At 32.8% G+C, this 21,674-nt stretch overlaps 2 long non-coding RNA genes and 1 pseudogene across 2 annotated transcripts; 2 read left to right on the top strand and 1 right to left on the bottom strand.

The window, feature by feature from the left end:
* The first annotated feature begins 872 nt into the window (after positions 1-872).
* Positions 873-2,913, top strand: LOC123913286. The gene is made up of 4 exons (XR_006811620.1): positions 873-1,014; positions 1,120-1,214; positions 1,294-1,397; positions 1,748-2,913. It is a non-coding gene; the product is annotated as an uncharacterized LOC123913286 (long non-coding RNA).
* On the bottom strand, positions 1,792-9,094 carry LOC123913287. Its single transcript, XR_006811621.1, has 2 exons — positions 8,965-9,094; positions 1,792-1,843 (listed from the first exon to the last, which is right to left on the bottom strand). It is a non-coding gene; the product is annotated as an uncharacterized LOC123913287 (long non-coding RNA).
* Positions 9,095-16,988: 7,894 nt separating this feature from the next.
* LOC123915377 lies at positions 16,989-18,500 on the top strand (annotated as a pseudogene).
* Positions 18,501-21,674: the final 3,174 nt, after the last annotated feature.

Genomic DNA, 21,674 nt, shown 5'->3' with positions numbered 1-21,674 from the left:
TGAAAACGGATGCTCCATTGCTACCACCTAATCTCGTTATCTTACAGATCTCTAATCTTGAAGATATAGAATGTTTGGATGGGAAGTGGCTTCAACATCTCACCTCTCTCCATTAACTTGAGATTTGGGACGCTCCCAAGCTCAAGTCGTTGCCAAAAGAGGGTTTTCCTTCGTCTCTTAAACTACTGGATATCCAAAGGTGCTCATTATTGAAAGCAAGTTTGCAGAGGAAGCAAGGGAAAGAGTGGCGTAAGATTGCTAACATTGCCTTCGTATTTATAGATGTTGATCTTCTAGGTGAGTCACCTAAATACTTCTTTCATGTTTCTTGTTATAAGTATGTCATCAATAAATAATTTTAATTTCACATGTTGATGGATAATGTTTGCTTCCATTTCCAGGTTATGGCACAATATTGGGCTGAAATTGAAACAAAATGCTTCCTCATTCTGACATCACCACCCCTTTTATTCTTCATCTTACTTCTTGCTGCTATCCTATTCTGTCTGATTCATGGTCCAATATCTTTTTTAATTATTATTTCTAATTAGTTATCTTCCAGTTCATGAACTGCATGTAATTAGACCAAAATCAAACAAGCTTGGCACAGTGTCATTACTGCCTAAAATTTCATCCATTAGTTCTTACTTTTATTTGCTTATGATTACTGCTTTGTTCTATTATAAATGAACACCATCAAGCTTGACACATTATCTCTCTATATTATTTTTATGTTAGGTTTGTGTGATTTGCTCAACTGGAGGAAGATTGGTTTTCGCCACAATTCCGAATATACGGAGAATATTCATGCCTCCATAGAGATGGTAATTAAGTACTTTAAAATTTTAGAAATCTAATGATTTTTGTTTTCTTCCAATGATTAATATACCAACATGTTATAGGAGATTTTACACAAATTCTGGACATTCTTATATATGTTGTTTTCTCAGGTCAATATCATACATAAAAGATGATTAGTACTGTGTAGAATTCTTCATTTATATGGCATCTCAGGTATAGATTTCTTCTTTAATAAGTTTTATCATTACTCCTTTTACTATATGCATGGTCCAATGCTCATCATTTATGTGCAAAACTAATCACATTTCCATGTTAAAGCCAAAATGAAGACTATGGAGACAAGAGGAAGTAATGATGATGCATGTGGTTCATGAAGTGACTTTTTCCAATATGACTTTCTCTCCCTCCCTGAGGTATTTAATGTGATGTCTCTGCTGGAAGTTTATATGTTACTGTTTTTTTTACTCTATTCTATCTTCTGGTTTATTGCAGATTCAGAAAAGGAGTTACAAATTTTCTGAAAATATGTTTGATTGATTTTGGCATGACTTGTGTTGGGAAGGAGCTTGTTAAAGATGCTGCCAAAATTGCTAAAGGTAATACCGTGAACCATCAAAATTATTTTAATGAGATTTTTTGTCCCTTTGTCACATGAATCTCGAATAAATTTGAAGCCACCTTGAGAGTCTGGTTAGCTCTTATCTTTGATAATAGTTTCTAACTGGTTATCTGCATTCTTCCAGTTCATGAACTGCATGTAATTAGAATTGTATATATCAACCTATAGTCCCTCACATTTTCAATATTCCAAAATGATCACTCTAATATTGCAAAGTATTAATTAATATGATTAACATTTTGCAATTTTAGAGATTATATCATCATCAATGTCAGAGATCGTATGCATTACACATTCTCTAAAGGCTATTGGTTTTGGTCCTGATAGGTTTATGTTCGCTCGACTGGAGGTAGATTCGTCCAATGTTTTTCCCCACAAATCCGAATTTTGTCTGGGGAATCTCCACGCCTCTGCAGACAGATCCTACACAATAGTCAAGATACATTCATCCTATATTTGACACATTCAGAAAAGGAGCATCCCAACCATTCAAGGAACAAAAGAGAGCCATGTTGGCAAGATTAAAGAGTTTAGTTAATTAAGCATCGCAGCAGTCTATCTATTTTTGTCAGTGACACTACAACTCCGTCTTTTTGTTGATTTATGTTAGGTATCACTAATAGTTTACTGATAAATGGTTATGTCGCTCGAGTTGAGCCGTCCTGTTAAGTTGTACTCAAGTTTTTTGTGAGATTTTGTTTGTTTTAAATTGGATGTTTCAAAAATTATGTTTGATTCCTGGTCGGTGCATATGGAGAAGCATAATTTGTTGGGAGAGGTCAATCCATTAAATAGATTTCAGTTACCTCGAGGAAAATATCTACTTGTTCCAAAAACTTTCAGTCGGGCAAATACCAACGCCCAAACCACCACTCAGCCGGAGTGCTCATCCCCATATGTTTTTCCAACCGCATCATCAATAAGCATTAATCTTTGATTCTTGAGACAAATTCTCTATATATCTTATCTTACTATGGAAAAGTAAAACCTAGCTAATAGTTAATAAGAATGAAATACTAATGCAAAAAGTTCAGAATTTTTTATGTCGCGGGAACTATGGCATAGTAAATTAAAAGCCAAAATATAGGACTCAATTTAGTGAAATGTCAGTTGTTAGATTAAAGCCAACCAAAGATTATGTAAACAGTCTATGAGTCCTTGACAGTTGCAACAAAAATACTTTCAACCCGAATTAATGGAAAGGCTAAATTGCACTTTTGGCCGCCTAATTGTCAGAAAGTTGCGATTTTGGTCCCCTATATTTCAAAATAGCACTTTTGTCCCCCTATATTTACCCTTTTTGGTCCTTATGTTTCAAAATCGCAACTTTCTGAAACTTAGGGGACCAAAAGTGCAATTTAACCTATATAAAAAACACTTGTAATGAATGAAATTAATAACCAGTTAAACCTGAAGGTGTTTATAGTAGACCATTCTTCTGCTATATAGTTACAAATATTAGGAAATTTTTAATAAAAGTGTGTAGTTAAAAAAAATGATACTATATTTACATATCAGGTTGTGTGAGTCAGAAAGAACACCACTACACCGGTAAATATCCATTCGGGGTAAATATCTAAACAATATACTTGAACTACAAGCATATTTCTTTTGAAGGTAAAATCGAATGCACAACAATATGCATGTGGGATACGTTTTTCTTTTTATTTGCACAACAATATGTGGTAGATGATGAAGATTGACCAACAACATTATTATGATAGTTGATGAAAGATAACATTAAAAAAAAAAACGAGAGTCGTGAAATCTAATATGAATTTTAGTCGGATTGTTGAATTAGTGTATTCTTTGTATTTTTAACTAAAAAGTCTCATAAATTTTTTTTTTATAAATTAAGAGGTTCTAGATATCAAGGTAGTCTCACAAAATTCATTCCATGAAAGATTCCATTAAAATCTGTAAAGTTTTGAACATTTTAAAAGTCTTGGAAAATTTCAATTGAATATCAACGAATTTATTTAAATTTTATGAAAGTATTTATTGAATACCATAATATTGTTTTATCATCGTTAAGAAGTCGCACATCGGTTGAGAGATGGTCTGACTAAGTGTTTATAAAGTAGAGGCAATCCTCATTTTACAAGTCGGTTTTGTAAGGATAAGTTAGGTCAAAAGAATAATGCTAGCAACACACTCTTTAACAAACACACTCCAATACATTCTTTTTTATTGGTTGAAATTCACATGGGTCCCATAAAAAAATGTGGACCCATATAATTTTTATGGGACCCATATAAATTTTAACCAATAAAAGAGAGTGTGTTAGAGTGTGTTTGTTATTGGAGTGTGTTGTTAGCACTCCTCTAGGTCAAAAACTCAATTCTAAGATGATATCAGAGCCTCTCCAAGATCTATTGGGCCACCCGCTATCGGGCGACCCACCGTTTATATCAACGCATCGGTTGTGAGATGGCTTGAGACCCACCCATTTCTAAGAATCATAAAAAAAGTATCTTAAAATCCTTTTAAATCTTAATTCAATATACCCTAATACTAGTTAAGTTGAAATAAGTTGGTTCAAGTTAAGTGAAACAAGCACAAATTGTTTATACGAGGGAGTATATAATAGATGTAAAAAATCAAAGAAACACGGTGAAAGGCTGAAAGCTTACCTCTTGGAAACCAAACACTTTTGTAAGATGGAAGCTGCTTAATATATAGCTTCTTGAAATGTACACTGCTGTCATGGCAGAAGTTGTGGCTGCAGCTCCTTATGTGTTTGGAGCAAATTGGAAAAAAAATGAAAAGCAAAATTTGAATGAAAAATGATAGCCAAGATATATAAGAAACATATTTGTGATGCTTTTTGTTCTTTTTAGTGTTTTATGGAGTGCTGGAATTTGGTGAAGTCTTTAGTCTTATGTTTTGCATTAAAAAAATGGTAATGAGTCAAGAAAATAAAATTAAACAATTTGTAACGTGTAAGACTGCACTGCTAATATAAAAATGAAATATATGTCACTCTCAAGTAAATATATAAAAAACTTCAGAATTTGATACTAATATTAATATTTTGGTAAGTATTAGTATTACCATTGGTAATTCAACTTTGTATAGGTACAATGATTATCAAGCATAATTTCCACATTCTTGGAAAAGTGTATATATTGTAACGAATATCGAGGTATAACTCATCCTTACAAAACCGGTTTCCGAGTGTTGGCAGCTAACATATATAACATCTCCATATTTATGAAGTAGAGTGGCTATTGCTCTTGGAAAACAATGCATGGCATATTTGTTGGCATATTTGTGATGCTCGTTTTCTTTTATTGCTTGGCAGCTTTTCAAAATCTATTGAATTAGTTGGCAAAAGTGGTGGCAACTTCTTTTTCACTTGGGAACGTAGCCTAACAATGATGGCAAAAACATTACAAATGAACCATATTGTGTATATGACAATGTAGATATATAATCCCAAATTATTTGGGAAGAACATCAACACCATAGAGACTATTGAAAGGGAACCAAACACGTCCAAGAGAATATCAAGCCTTGTGGAAAACTTGAGCTTAATCCAATAAGCCAAGCAATATAGTAAAAAGGTAGCAACAGAGAGTAACATTGTCTTTGGATGGATTTGAAATGCAGTGGGTTTATCTGGATAACTAATTTGAAGGAAACTAAGGATTACAAAGAAGATGAAGGAAACAAAACCATGAAGAGGATTGGTTTCTACTTCCATTGTTTTATAAACTTTAACAACACCAACTTTGATGCTCACTTCTTGACCTCGATTAAGAGTTGATCTTGGTCTTGCAACATTAGCCATATGAGGAGATTTTGAAACTAGTTTTTTCTATCCAATTCTACCAGTGTTGTTTGGTTTATATACCTATCCAAGTTTCCGTTTCTACAAAGGAACTTTCCTAGTATTTGTTTAGCACTTCCCAAAGTCCACATCATTGTTATTTTAAGGGATAACCACCATTTTGTAACTCTAATGTATAATTGGTTTTCACATTAGTGTGCGTTTGGATTAGCTTATTTTTGAGTTTATGCAATTTTTATGTATTATTATAAGTTTGTCAAGGTAGTTTACGATAAAATAGCTTATAAACTTATAATTTACTTACAATTTTTACTAGTGTGAACTTATAAAATAGCATAAAACATAATTTATATTGCATAAACTCAAAAATAAGTTAATTCAAACGGGCCCTCAATGTATTAAAATTGTAAACAAATTTACAAATATATCTTTCATTAGTTATTTTGGTCCTTTAATCTATTTTCAGATAGTCAATTTAGTTCTGAAATGTATTTTTTGACTTGGTCAATTTACTCTATAAAATTACTATTAAATGAAAGAAAAATGATGGTTTTGTTTTTAAGTTCCAAAATAACACAAACCAAACCAAATATACCTTTTATTATTGCCTGTGGGGTGACTCAATAACATAGTAGTCAATTGGACATTTTGGACAATCGCTGTTTTTATCTGAACCTTGATCTTTATAGTTTATACTTACTCATCTTTACAACTATACGGGAGGGGATTGTCTCCCGTGTAAATACCAGGGAGAGTATCCAGTTTCAAAATCCACCCTTCATTACTTTTTTTGTTATGATTGAACACATGCAAAAAATAAAATGGGTGGTTCGGATTTAATGGGAGAAAAATGTGACTGGAGAGAATCTGCTCCCCAACTACACGTATCCATCCAGCACACCTCTAAGGTAATTTTGGCCACGTGTCAAGCTCACAGAGCTGCAGAGCAAAATCCTAGCTGGAAAAGGACAAAAAACAAGGATCAATATTCTTGAACGTTTGTGCGGGAAAGTTAAGTAACTTTCAGCAAATGTTGTTCACTTGATCAATCAAATACATCTCGTTTAGCCACGTGTCCAGCTTTCTTTTTTAAAGAAAAAACTTAAAAACTCCACAACCTGCAAAACACCATCCTCACACCACCCTGCCGCCACCGGATCTGCGTTGTGCCTCTGTCCGGCCATAGTTCCATCTCCTCTGTGTTACACCATCATCGACGTCCAACGACTACCGGCGGCGCTGCATCCCCACCGCCGTTATCTCACTGTACAGGTATCATCACCAAGAGGATTTTATGGAAGAAAATGATCTGATAAAAAAAATCTACAATGGTTGTGAGGACGAAGTCAAGATGGCGGAGGTTGTCAGAGTTGATGGTGGTCATCAGATCTGATTGTTGGCTTAACAATGGAGCAACGGAGGTATGGAGTTGATGGGTGTTCAATTTATCATCTCCTTTTTTTTAGAATAAAGAACAGGTTGAAGTGGCACCATTTAAAGCTTTAGATTAATCTAATGGTAAAAAATGGTTGAAAGTCATGTGACTTTGGCACTCTAAAGTTATAGAATATCTCACTCCCAAAAAACAAACATACTTCTTTTGGCCAAATTTTGAAATGGTGATGCTAAATGCAATGGCATTTTCTAGATGGGAGATTCTAGTCAAGAAACGTATTTCACACGCACTCAAAACTCTAAAAAGCTGATCTAAATTATCCAATGAACTTTATTTCATTTGTAATATGAATAAGAAAAGGGTCTTGCTAACCGGTGCCCCCGAAGCACTAGTTAAGGAACCAAAAGAAGAAATAAAATAAAAGTTGTGCATGGAAAACATCAAAATATAAACTTTTGTTGTATTGACTACACTATTTCCAAGGAAAACTTTCTAAATTTGAATCTTTAACAAGTGTCAATACTCCAAACGTTAACATCCATGATATCAATGTTTTGAAATGATGCAACGTATTCTTTTTACATGATCATATACTTTCTTAACTCTTAAGTAAGATCCATATATACTAATCTAATTAATCTAATACCTGTTTAGTGCAATCCAATATTAGGATTTAAGTGGGATCCATTCTATTACATCATTTCAAAACAATTACTCATTTATTTATGAAAAATGCTTAATGACACAACAAAATTGACGTCACAAACGCACGACACTAAATTGCCAACTCATAATAATGCACATATGATTCATTCGCTCTCTTAATTTTAATTTCATTCAAAATACCAAATATTGTTTGCCCGGCTGCAGAAACACCTTCTTATGATGTAAGTTATGATCCTTTTTATCTTTAAGGTCATGCTAATGTTATGGAGATACTAGTTAAGAGATAAAAAGTAAATTTTTTGTATTTGAAAATAATTTTTTTTTATAAGTTAATTTAAAGACTATACAAATTCTAAAGAGGAGGGTTATATTGACTCCAAGAGTAAGTTATAAAAGCTACTCCAAATCATAACCTTTGTTTTTAATTTCAATTAATGGCTAAGATTGATTCATAATAATTAGGTGGATGAGACTTATTTTTTGATTACACTGGAAAATGAACATTATCAAAACATTCTTCAAATTGAAGAGAATGAATTAATTATAATCATTAATTGTCAAAACAAGATCCTCCCTTGCTTTTTTTTATGCATACAAAATTTAACAACAAGAATTAAACAGCTATGCTATATATAGCGAATTAACATTTCACGAATATCGCGTAACATTTTTTTTAATTAGAATGCGACATTTATGTCTGTTTTCATAACCCTCTCTTTTTTCTGACTCTAAGCGGCTATCAACCGCCTTTTCAAATTTTGACACAAATTCTTGCAAAGTTGTTGATGCATTTACAAAAGAATCAAAGAATGAATTAATGCTCTCACTTCTTTGAGTTGTATTCATCCCTGCAAAAAAATTACTCCTATTGTAAACTGATACCCAAGATTCTCTAATTTTATATAACCTTTGAAGCCATTCATTTTTGTCCAGGTTATACTCAATCATTAAACGATTCTCATATTGTAACAAAAAAGCATACACCACAAAAAAAAAATGGTACACTTGTAAAATTGAAAAGAAAAGAAGTATACCGTAAAAAATTGTATGAAAAGAAACAGGATTGTCAAACGATTAGTGTTACACCATTTCAGAGTGCGTGGAATCCTTGTTTTCCCGTGTGATCAAAAAATAAGTCTCAATTGATAATTATAATTGATTCATTCTCTTCTATTTAAGGTATGTTTTGATAATTTTCCAATACAATAAAAAAAAGTCTCACTTTGTGTTTTATGATCAATCAATCTTAGCCATTAATTGAAATTAAAATCAAAGGCCATAATTTGGAGTAGCTTTTATAACTTACTCTTGGAGTCAATATAACCCTCCTCAATTCTAAAATATTTATATTATATTTGGTTTCCTTAACGGTGTCTCAAGAGCACTAGTTAATATTTTTCTTGTTTTTATTTTAATACAAAAATATATGGAAAAACATTATATATATCGAAAGAACGAGTTGGTATGAATTATCCATTTCTTCACCGAAAAGTAAAACCGTAAATCGAAACAATCCAAATCGAAAACTGCAAAAAACCGCATTTAGTTTGAACCGCACATATTATTTTTCTTCTAAACCGTGTGTTTGATTTGCAGTTTTTATTTCAGAAAATCAAATCAAACCGCAATATTTAACTTAACTTTGTCAACTAGTAGCAATCAACTTTTCTAAAAAATCTGAAAGCTTACCTCTTGGAAACCAAACACTTTTCTGACACTTTTGTAAGATGGAAGCTGCTTAATATATAGCTTCTTGAAATGTACACTGCTGTCATGGAAGAAGTTGTGGCTGCAGCTCCTTATGTGTTTAGAGCAAATTGGAAAAGCAATATTTGAATGAAAAATGATAGCCAAGATAAGAAACATATTTGTGATGCTTTTTGTTCTTTTTAGTGTTTTATGGAGTGCTAGAATTTGGTGAAGTCTTTAGTCTTATGTTTTGCATTAGAAAAATGGTAATGAGTCAAGAAAATAAAATTAAACAATTTTAACGTGTAAGACTGCACTACTAATATAAAAATGAAATATATGTCACTCTCAAGTAAATATATAAAAAACTTCAGAATTTGATACTAATATTAATATTTTGGTTAGTATCAGTATTACCATTGGTAATAATTCAACTTTGTATAGGTACAATGATTATCAAGCATAATTAATTTCCACATTCTTGGAAAAGGTAAAATGGAGGAGTTCATTTATGCAACATAGACACATATTAGAGATATATGATTCAACAAAGAGAGTTGATGGCTATTGCTCTTGGAAAACAATGCATGGCATGCTCTGCGTTCATGTCGATCCTATTTGTGATGCTCTTTTTCTTTTATTGCTTGGCAACTTTTCAAAATCTATTGAATTAGTTGGCAAAAGTGGTGGCAACTTATTTTTCACTTTTGAACGTAGCCTAACAATGATGGCAAAAACATTACAAATGAACCATATTGTGTATATGACAATGTAGATATATAATCCCAAATTATTTGGGAAGAACATCAACACCATAGAGACTATTGAAAGGGAACCAAACACGTCCAAAAGGATATCAAGCCTTGTGGAAAACTTGAGCTTAATCCAATAAGCCAAGCAATATAGTAAAAAGCTAGCAACAGAGAGTAACATTGTCTTTGGATGGATTTGAAATGCAGTGGGTTTATCTGGATAACTAATTTGGAGGAAACTAAGGATTACAAAGAAGATGAAGGAAACAAAACCATGAAGAGGATTGGTTTCTACTTCCATTGTTTTATAAACTTTAACAACACCAAATTTGATGCTCACTTCTTGACCTCGATTAAGAGTTGATCTTGGTCTTGCAACATTAGCCATATGAGGAGATTTTGAAACTAATTTTTTCTATGCAATTCTACCAGTGTTGTTTGGTTTATATAGCTCCATAAGCATACTATCTATCCAAGTTTCCGTTTCTACAATATGTGAAGTAACTTTCCTAGCATTTGTTCAGCACTTCCCAAAGTCCACATCATTGTTATTTTAAGGGATAAACCAACATTTTTTAACTCTAATGTATACTTGGTTTTCACATTAAGGGAAAAATCTATTTTCAGATAGTCAATTTAGTTCTAAAATGTATTTTTTGTTGGTCAATTTACTCTATAAAATTACTATTAAATGAAACAAAAATGATAGTTTGCTTTTTAAGTTCCAAAATAACACAAACCAAACCAAATATACCTTTTATTATTTTGCTTGTGGGGTTAACATCGTAGTCAATTGGACATTTGGACAGCAGCCAATTTTTGGTTTTATAATAAAAATGATGTGGTTTGCAAACGCTTTTTAAAATAACACAACCAAACCAAAATTATTGCTTGTGGGGTGACTCAATAACATCGTAGTCAATTGGACATTTGGACAACCGCTGTTTTGATCTCAACCTCGATCTCTATAGTTTACTTACTCATCATAATACAAAAGATAGCCATTTTTGGTTTTATAATAAAAATTTAAAGATTGTATCGCGATACTGGGTGCGTTTAATATGCTAAAAAATGGGGGACTGGACAGGACAATTTTTATTGTACTCTGTTTGATTTGAAACTGGTTATAGAACTAAACAAATTAAGTATCAAGTGACAGGACAAAAACAAGATTGTTTGTCTCTCGCTAAACCACGGGACAATTTTTTGTCCACGGTACAACTATAAAAAGTACCAAAATACTCATTTTATTTTCAAATATAAAAATATTATAGTCATATATCTCTCCGGTACAGTTTTGTCCTGTCCTGTATTATCTTATTCTATCATGTACTGTTACGTCTAGTCTTGTTATTTTAGGAATGAAACACTATCTCTTTTTAATATTCATTTGATCTATAAAAGATAAAGAATAAATAGAAGAATTTTGAATGGAACAACCAGTAAGAGACTTGTGCTGTCGTAGGCTTGCGTACGCTGATGTTTAAAGAAGTTAGACTTTACCAAAGAATAAGCAAAATTTAAATAAGTTAAATGACATCGATACCAATAAATATTGTAATTATTTTAAAAAGTTATGCAAACAGATCAATTGTTTGGAAACATTCATTAAAATAAGTAACATGCATTACAACATGTTGTTACAAAAGACATGGTAAAAATTATCAAAAAATAAAATAAATGACATGGTAAAAAAAAGAAACGCAATGATAATTGATAATAGCAAGCATTAATTAAAATATGTATTTGTCAAAAAAAATAGAAATGTGATGATTGTCAATAATATGATATTTTTAGTAGTATTTTAGGTTAATTTTTAGTAGTTTTAGTAGTGATTGACGACCAAATCCAAGCAAATATCTAAAATTACAAAGTTACTTAACCAAGAAGCAAGAAAAGTAAAAAATACATAAAAAAGGCAAAAAAAAATGAATTAAATTGGTCAAAATTTCTTACAAAAAGAATCAAAAAAATTTTCCAAAATATTTCTTATAAAAAAAACTGAAGGGAGTAGTTATCAACTGGGTAATTAATTTCAAAAAGAAAAAAAAATTAGAGAAAAAAAATAATTAATTCTTACTAGTACTATCAAATGACTTATAAATTAAGAAGAAAAAAAAATATTTGAAGCAAATTAATGTAATTTTGAGACGGTGAGAGATTTGATAAGAGTCTTCTTGGGCAATAAGTCAAACCAACTTGTCAACATCATTCGACGACGTCAAAAACTTTCCATGATACTCGCCGACACGCTTTCCAATTTCCACTATCAAGAACCACTACAATAAAACGACAAACTATGTTGCATGTTGCATTGGTGCGGGTACGGTACTGGTATCCGGTACCGATATCGGTATGTGGTACGATATTTTTAGAAAAATTAAGGTACGGGTACACTCGTATAATTTTTTTTAATATAGTTATATACTTAAAATAATAAAATTATATTCTTAAAACAAATTAAACATAAAAAATAGCAAACTTTAAAAGTAGTTATATTGTGGTTTACACATTTAGGAAATTAGGAGTAGTAGTAAGACTATGCGGCTCTACTTTTAAAAATAAATAAAAAGAGAATGAGACTGAATTGATTCTAATTTTAAACTAAAATGAATCTTTATTAAAAAAATAAACAAATAAAAAAAATGGCATTAGAAAGTGTTGAAAAAAAAAAGGTTTTTGATGAAATATGTACCACGCGCGTACCCCGGAAGTACCGCGCGTGTGTACTCACATGAAAAAACAAAAAAAAAACTCGGTATTTTGAGGGTACATACCATGGGAGTACCATACGTGTACCGGTACCCGGTACCGATACTCTGTCTAAAACGGAGTACCCGTGCAACAAATTAAGATCAATTTTGATCCAAAATCACCCCTCTTGATCGTTTTTTAATTACGTTTTTATTCAAATAAGTGATTTTCACATATTCTTGAGTTTGTTTGAGTTTTTCATATTTGTGGTTTATTTGTCCAGTCTTGTTTGTCGTTCCGTCTTTGTACGGTGTTTGTTTTGAATCTCGTCTTTGTACGGTGTTTATTTTGTTCAAATTTGCAGTTTTGCTTCGATCCATATCCAATAAAGATTCAATGACTCTAACGTCTTCAACGTTGCAGATTCGTAGACATGACTATTCCGGACACTTGTATTTCGTCATATCAATTGTAGGCTTAAAGATAAAGTCGTTTTATGCTATTAACTCGGATGCTGTGAGCTTGTTCGTAGATTCACCCTTTATAGTTTTTAGCGATTTTGAATATGTAATGATTTTGATTGATGTAATATCTACCATTTGAATGAATGAATGAATATCGTTGTTTTTGTTTGTCAAAAGAAAAACTACTATTGAGAAAATTAAAACCAACAATTAATATGTTAATGCAATATATCATACTAATAAAAAGTTAAATAACTATTAAAAATTATGTATGCGATTTGGTTTGGTTTGGATCGATTTTGAAAAATTAATCCAAAATCTGATCCGAACCGGCGGTTTTCATAAAAGGACATCCAACACACATCCAAAAATATTTATTTTTTGCGATTTTCGGTATTTTTGGATTGATTTGCGATTATTTTTTGGATTGGTTTGGATTTGAACACCCCTAGTCACAAGGGTAAAATAATACAGTACCAAAATTCAATTTTAAAAGGATTAATCAGGCGGGTGGGGAATGAAAATCCAAACCCAACGGGACAATCACCAACCCGAAAATAGATTTACAATGACCTACTCTCTCTAGTTCCTTAGTATATAAGAAAAAATTTATTTTTTAATTCGTGGAATGATTGATATATTTTGTCCATTTTTTAGATACATCAATTATTTCATGAAAAAAAGCTAAAAAGAATGAAACGAAAGGTTAATTTAAAAAATTATATTAACACGTGTCTTTAGAATACTCGTTAAACAATAAAAAATGAAAACTTTGTATTGAAAATATTAACTACACAAACTTTAAAATAATTTTACCATATTAAACTTTTTTTAATTTGTGTTTGGTGATATTGGTTAAACATTTTCCTAATTTTAATTTTTTTGCTAGATTGAGCTCCACTTCAACTATATTTTTTTATTCACTTGTGTCGTAAATGACTGCAGGACGAATTTTGGTGATGCTAAATGCAATGGCATTTTCTAGATGGAAGATTCATTCTAGTCAAGAAACGTATTTCACACGCACTCAAAACTCTAAAAAACTGATCTAAATTATCCAATGAACTTTATTTCATTTGTACTATGAATAAGAAAATACTCCAAACGTTAACATCCATGATATCAATGTTTTGAAATGATGCAACATATTCTTTTTACATGATCATATACTTTCTTAAGTGAGATCCATATATACTAATTTATTAATCTAACTAGAACATCGACCCGTGCGGTGCACAAGTCTGATTAGCTGTAAGTTATATAATGATTAAATAAGATATGATAATTCCAATAATGTAAAGTATATGAAAAAAGTCGAGTAACATTAAACGATAGTTCAACAATTATTTTGGAAAAATATTCATACAAAGAAAATTATGTTATATTGCGGAAGACTTCCTTATAAATCACATTCGAAGTCTTAGTCGTATCTTCACCGTCGTCATCGATGATCAATATTTTTAATCATTTTCTAGAAGTAACTCTTGAAATTGCAACATACAACTGACCATGTGAAAACACTGGCGACGGAAGATATATCCCAACATGCTTTAAAGATTGTCTCTGACTCTTATTAATAGTCATTGCAAAAGAAATCATTATAGGAAATTGTCTCCGTTGAAATTTAAAAGGAATTCTCACGTCAGATGGTGTCAGAGAAAATCTAGGTATGAAAACCTGATCACCATTATTACTTCATGAAATAATTTTTCCTTCAAGAGCATGTTTTCCCAATCTCATAATAATAAGTCTTGTTCCATTGCATAATCCTAATTTTTTATTCAAATTCCTTAATAGCATAACTGGAGCTACAACTTTAAGTATCAACTTGTGATTTAGAAGTCCTGACGTATAAATCGTGTTAAGAAATTTGGGAGTATGAACATCATCCACTGTTTGACCGTCTACATTTTGTGTGAGTGGAGTATCATAACTCAAATATGTTTTTTCTTCACCATGAATTAAATCCAACATATATAATGAGTGGACTATTAAATTTTTAGGAGCTAGTATAGCTCTATTTTGGAAATACGTTATATCGTTCATGTCTGTAAAAGTTGGGGATAGGTGCTTTCAACGATAGAAGCAAGAGTATCACCTGAATTTGGAATCAATAAATCTGATGGAATGTCAAGTTCTAAATCATCGTCGTTGTCATCTCCAATTTCTCCATCGCCAACACCCAAAACCCATTCAAAAAACAATCTTCTTTGTTCAACGTCTGCACCCGAAGCACCACTGAGAAACCTCATGTTTTTACTCAATGTTAAAACTTCACAAAAATTCCAAAGAACCGAAGAATTAATAGTAGCATAAACAACTTCTGGCCTTGTACCTTTGGGTATTACTGGTAGAATTTGTCTAAAATCTCCGCCAAAAACAACAACTTTTCCACCGAAGGGAACGTGTTTATTTTTTTTTCATCAACAGACTTGAGAATATATTTTAAAGTTCGATCAACAGCTTCGAAACAGTGTTTGTGCATCATTGGTGCTTCATCCCATATAATGAGTTTTGCTTTTTGTATTAATAGCGCCAAATGGCTTTTAGGAACTATGGTACATGTTGAAAACTCGTCAATATTTAGAGGAATACAAAATCTTGAATGTGTTGTTCTACCGCCAGGTAGTGCAATCCAATATTAGGATTTAAGTGGGATCCATTCTATTACATCATTTCAAAACAATTACTCATTTATTTATATATGTTTTTAGTCGAGTGGTTTAGTGGTAAAATTCATGCACTATAAATTGTAAAAGATGGAGAATTTTAAAAGTATAAAATCTATATGCATTTTTTTAGATGTAATTTTTCTTGTTCTTTCCACAAAAAAATTTTTTTTTTTTTTGGTACATCTTTCCACAAAAAATTTAGCATAGTAAGAACTGGGTATATGAAACTATACATAAGTTTGGTCCAATTTAAAATTCAAACAATTGCCGACTGGTAATTACTTACATTATTTTTTACTTTAATAGTACAACTCATAAAAATTTATATTGCATCCACGATTTTAATTCACATATTAATTTTTGTATGTAAAATTAATTTATTTTAATTCAAAAGAGATTTTTTTTTATTCACTTGCGTCGTATGCAATGCCATTGTTTAGTTGCACAGACTCTAATTCTAATCAAGAAACTTTTCTCGTACGCACTCAAAAGTCAAAATTCCATACATAAAAGGACAAAACTGATCTAACGAACAGTATGAACTTTAGGCATTAGTACTAATTAAAATATGCCATTCAAAAAAAGAAGTATTAGTTAACATTTACTCTTATCTTCCCATATTCACATTACTCTTATCTTCACAAGCTCATTGAAGAAAGAATCTTGGGAGTTTCCTCTTTATTTGTGTGTTGTGTTGTGTTGTGTTGTGTGTATACGTGACAGACATGGATCCTCTCTGGTTGACTTTTTCATTAAGAGATTGTCCAGTGTGTCTCTTAGCCCTTCAATTGGATTCGACCACATGTCATAATATGTAATTAATGAAAATTGCTGAAATTTTGCACGGACTAATATTAGTATATAGTATATATACTAATAAAGTACTCCCTCCGGTCCTTTTTATAAGAAACATTTTGGAATTTTTATTTGGTCCTTTTTATAAGAAACACTTTGACACAATTCCATTTGTACCCTTATTAAATACAATCAAATAATTCATTATATTGCTAGTGCATTAATTAGAAAGACCTATTTCTCATGCTAGTCAAAGGTTAGTTTTGGAATATAATATAAAATGTTAGAATCATTAACGAGAAAATTTACCTTCCTTGGTCGGTGTGATTTTGTCAAAGTGTTTCTTATAATAAGGACCGGAGGGAGTATAAGTTGTTGCCTAGTTACATTGAATTATAAGGTGTTAACTGATAAATGTGGGTTAGCAGTTAAGAATCAAAAGAAAAAAAACTAGAGCTTATACCTACTTACAGGAGACACTGCTTGTAAGTTGTAACTTAATTTTCATTGGAATTTGAAGAATAACAACCGATTAGTGTGGTAAGTGACTTCAGAATTAAAATTACTACTATAAGTTATGCTGCATTTTGTTGTGACTTAATTTCTGAAGCTATTTCTTTTTGTTGCAAATTTGAAGGAACTAATTAATGGCGACTATTGTCGGACAAGCAATTCTTGCACCTTCTTTGGAGGTGTTGGTGGGAAAGATTGTTTCTGGCGAGTTCGTTGATTTATTTCGGAGTACCAAACTTGACGTTGCACTCTTGGAAAAGATGAACATAACAGTGCTGAGTCTTCAAGCTGTACTTCATGATGCTGAGGAGAAACAGATCGCCAACCCTTCTGTCAAGCAATGGCTGAATATGATGCGTGATGCTGTCTTTGAAGTTGACGATTTGTTTGATGAAATCAACACTGAGGCATTGCGTTGCAAAGTGGAAGCCCGAACTTCTACTGCTCAGGTGCTGAAAAAACTTTCTTCTCGTTTCAAAAGTTTTAATAAGAAGATAAATTCTAAACTGCAAACATTATTTGAAAGATTAGAACATTTAAGAAACCAGAATCTTGGTTTAAAAGGTGTTTCCGGCAGTGTTTGGCATGGAACACCTACAAGTTCTGTTGTGGGGAATGAATCTGCTATTTATGGCAGAGATGAAGACAAAAAGAAACTCAAAGAGTTTCTGCTGTCAGATGATGGTAGTGATGATGGAAGTAAAATCGGAGTGATTTCCATTGTCGGTATGGGAGGGTTAGGAAAAACAACACTAGCTAAGCTTCTTTACAATGACCCTAAAGTGAAGGAGAAATTTGAGGTGGGAGGGTGGGTACATATCTTAAAAGATTTTGATGTTGTCAATGTCCCTAAAACCCTTCTTGAATCTATAACTTGAGAAACAAGTCAGGCTAATGACTTGAATACTCTCCTAAGAACAATTGCAAAAAAGTTTAACCAATAAACTTTTTTTACTTGTATCGGATGATATATGGTATGGAAGGTATGTTGGTTGGAATAATCTGATTGACATCTTTAATGTCGGGAAAATAGGGAGTAAGATCATCATCACAACACGAGATGAAAGAGTTGCACTACCGCGATGCAAACCTTTCTTTCTGTCCACCATTTAAGATCTTTAGGAATGGAAGACTGCTGGTCTTTGCTTGCAAGACACGCATTTGTAGCAAGAAACTACCAACAACGATCCAATCTAGAAAAAATTGGTTTACCATTAGCAGCAGTAGCATTGGGGGGGCTTCTTCGGACAACATTGTCACAAGATGTATTAAAAAGTAGTATTTGGGAATTGACAGACGATGAGGTGCAACCAGCTCTGCTATTGAGCTATCGTTATCTTCCCGCTTCTTTAAAAGGATACTTTGCTTATTGTTCAATTTTTCCGAAGAACTCAATCTTAGAGAAAAAAGTGTTAGTCCAGTTGTGGATTGCAGAAGGCTTAGTACCTCAGCCTAAAAGTGAGAAAAGTTGGGAAAAGGTAGCGGATGAATACTTTGATGAATTAGTGTCGAGGTCTCTGATACGTCAAAAATCGATTGATGATGATGAAATAGGCTTTGAAATGCATGACCTCTTCAATGACTTGGCTGTGATAGTTTCATCTCCATATTGTATTAGGTTGGTGGAAGCAACTTTCCAAATTTGAAGAGTCTCACTATAAATGGCTATGGTGGAAACAACTTTCCAAATTGGTTGGGTGGTTCTTTATTTGGCAACATGGTGTGTTTAAGGATCTCACATTGTGAAAATTGTTCAAGACTTCCACCCCTCGGACAATTATGTAATCTGAAAGAGCTTTTGATTTGCGGTATGATATCAGTAAAGAGTGTCGACATTGAGTTCTATGGAAGTGATTCCCATTTGTTTCAACTATTTTCCTTCTTGGAGACTCTAGAATTTGATAATATGCTACAGTGGGAAGATTGGAAATTGACCGGAGGTACAACTATAGAATTTACTCTGTTCGCGGCGCTTATCAACTTTCGACTTCTCATGACTCGGTTATCTTGGATGCTAGTTATGATCTTATTTAGCACAAACAGGTACCCTTGAAGGTCTCTATTTTTGCGTGGCATTTATTACGGGATCGACTGTCCACCAAAGACAATCTGGTTTCCAGAGGCATCTTATCGTCTACAACTCTTCTTTGTGTCTTTGGATGTGGAGAGGTCGAGTCGGCCCATCACTTATTCCTTTCCAATAGTACTTTTGGATCTCTTTGGACATCGGTTTGTTCGTGGATTGAAATTCCTATGGTGGACTACATTACCGTAAAAAAAACTTACATATTATAAAAAGAAATTATTTTAAAATCATCGATTCATTTCAATTTTCAAATTAATACAACATTTTTAATTAGTTTTTTTTTCTTTCTAATTGCGTTATCTAATTAATAATGTTTGTATGCATTTTTATTACTGATTGAGTTAAGGTCCATTTGAGAATTGGATCGGGTCATCTGAACTAAGTTAAGTTCTATAGACCATCACATGAGCACGCCTTATAATCGCATCAGATCACGTTCCTATGAGATACGAACTATCAAATTTCACTCTTTAAGTGATCCGCCTACTCTTGTCCTCGGGGATTTTCCAGAAGAAGGTTCTAGGACCTTGAAATTTTAATTATCTATCTATAAATATTTAACGCATGATCTAGACCAGATATGTAATACTAAATTCTAATACCCCTGTTTACGTGGAAATTTGGTAAACAACCGCTAGTTTAAGTATTTAAACTCGCGAGATCAACTAGTAAATCTCAGGACAATTTTGTGTTTTATTCGTTTAAGAAAACTGTTTGAATGTTCGTTTTAACAAGGAAGCAAACACTTAGAAATTAAAACGTTTTCAATTGATACAAGAGAGACTAATTCGAATCGCCTCGAAGTAGCAGTTTCTCGAGCAAGTATTTGGAATTAAACTAAAGAAAATTACTGAAAAGCAAATTGCATTGAATGAAAAGCAATTATAAATAAAGATGGTTCACAAAACATACATTTCTCCTCTGAATTCCTTTCGTTCGATCGCTGAGTACTTAGAATTTTAGAGAGAGTGTTTGTATAAAATTTTGTGACCTTTGTTCTGAATGAAAAACTGCTATAAATACTACTACAAAGTGGTAACTGTTTCTTGATCATCTGGACGCTCTTCGATCTGCCACGTCGACCACGTTCCCCACTTTCATCTTTTATTCCTTCAGCGCGCGCCAATGCCTCTTGGGCCGTTTGTTGTTTCTTTTTTGGGCTTGGCCCAACTATCTTTCGATTCGATCTCGCGCTTTCGATAGCCTCCTGGCCAAACCAAAACTGGACGTGTCCTCCACAGCCCTCGAAACGCTCTTTCGCTTCGACACAGGTAGCTCTCGACACCACCTTTGAAAGCTTTATTTTGACAATATGACCTCCAAAATAAATATTGGACCCACCAATTATATTTAATTGATAAATACCAAATTTATGTCCAACAAATTGCCCCCCAAAAATGTCATTTTCGACTGTGTCTATCGAAAGAGGAAGTGGCGTTTTTGAAAGTATTAATGGATATCTTTCTTTTCCATTTATCTCTCCTATCGTTTAGGCTGCCATTCAAAACTTTGGATTGGCTCCAAAATTTTTTTTTTTTTTTTTTAATAAAAATAAAATAGAGGAACTCCGACTCCTTCTTCTGAGGATGAAGACTCTCAGATCTCAGAACTCTCCAATTCTGATTCAAAAGATGAAGGAGCTCGAGCTCAGGGTAAACCTTAAATGGTTACCCTTCAACATTCAACCAGTTCTTGTACTTTCTTGAATATTCTTGAATGATTGGTTGTATTGTTGATTTTTTATGAATAAAGATTGATTCTTGGCATTTCCTTTTACCATTTCGCAAATTTTTATTCTTGCGTTATTCATTTTTTATGCTTATTTCTTGCAACATTGGCTTGTATTTCTTTAAATATTTGCCATTCATGTTGACTGAACGTTTCTCAGGAGTTAACTCTTCAATCTCATAAGCTCCATTTGACAATACTTGGGAAATCTTAAATGGCCCTTCCCAATTGGGTGACCATTTCCCAAAGACTCGATCTCGTCTGTCCATGGGAAGGATAACTTTCCAAACTAAATCTCCTACGTCAAAGAGTTTGGATTTAACCCTTTTATTATATGCTCTTGCAATTCGTTCCTTTTGTCGAATCAAAGCATCTAACGCCTGTAACCTCTCCTCATCCACGTCTGTTAATTCATCTAACATTAAATTCCCATAATGGTTAGGAGGTAGTTCCCATTGCCTTTGCACTCGAATTGACTGCATCATTATTTCAACAGGTAACACAGCATCATGACCATACGTTAGTCGAAAAGGTGTCGAACCTGTTGATTCCTTAGGAGAATTCCTGCATGCCCATAGGACTTGATCCAAGGTCTTATGCCAACTCTTTGGCTTTTGAGCAACGTGTTTCTTAATTAAACTAATTATGACCTTGTTGGCCGCTTCAACTTGGCCATTTGCTTGGGCGTAATAAGGCGTCGAAGTCATTAGTTTAAAACCCGATTGCTCAGCAAAAACTTGCATCTTTCGACCAACAAACACTGTTCCTTGGTCTGTAGTGATCGTCTCAGGAAGCCCAAACCTATAAATAATATGGTCTTGGATAAAATTGATCATTGTTTCCTGATCCACGTTTGTTAGGGCAACAGCCTCTATCCATTTGGTAAAATAGTCGATCCCAACTAATATATAACGTTGGTTCTTTGACGACGCAGGCCTAATCTCACCAATTAAATCTAAAGCCCAGCCTCTAAAAGGCCAAGGTTTGATAATCGAATGCAACTCGC

The sequence above is a fragment of the Trifolium pratense genome, linkage group LG3 (genome assembly GCF_020283565.1).
Source record: "Trifolium pratense cultivar HEN17-A07 linkage group LG3, ARS_RC_1.1, whole genome shotgun sequence".
Classification (NCBI taxonomy): Eukaryota; Viridiplantae; Streptophyta; class Magnoliopsida; order Fabales; family Fabaceae; genus Trifolium; species Trifolium pratense.
Note: the sequence above shows the minus strand (reverse complement) of the source record. Positions and strands in the feature narration are given on the sequence as shown.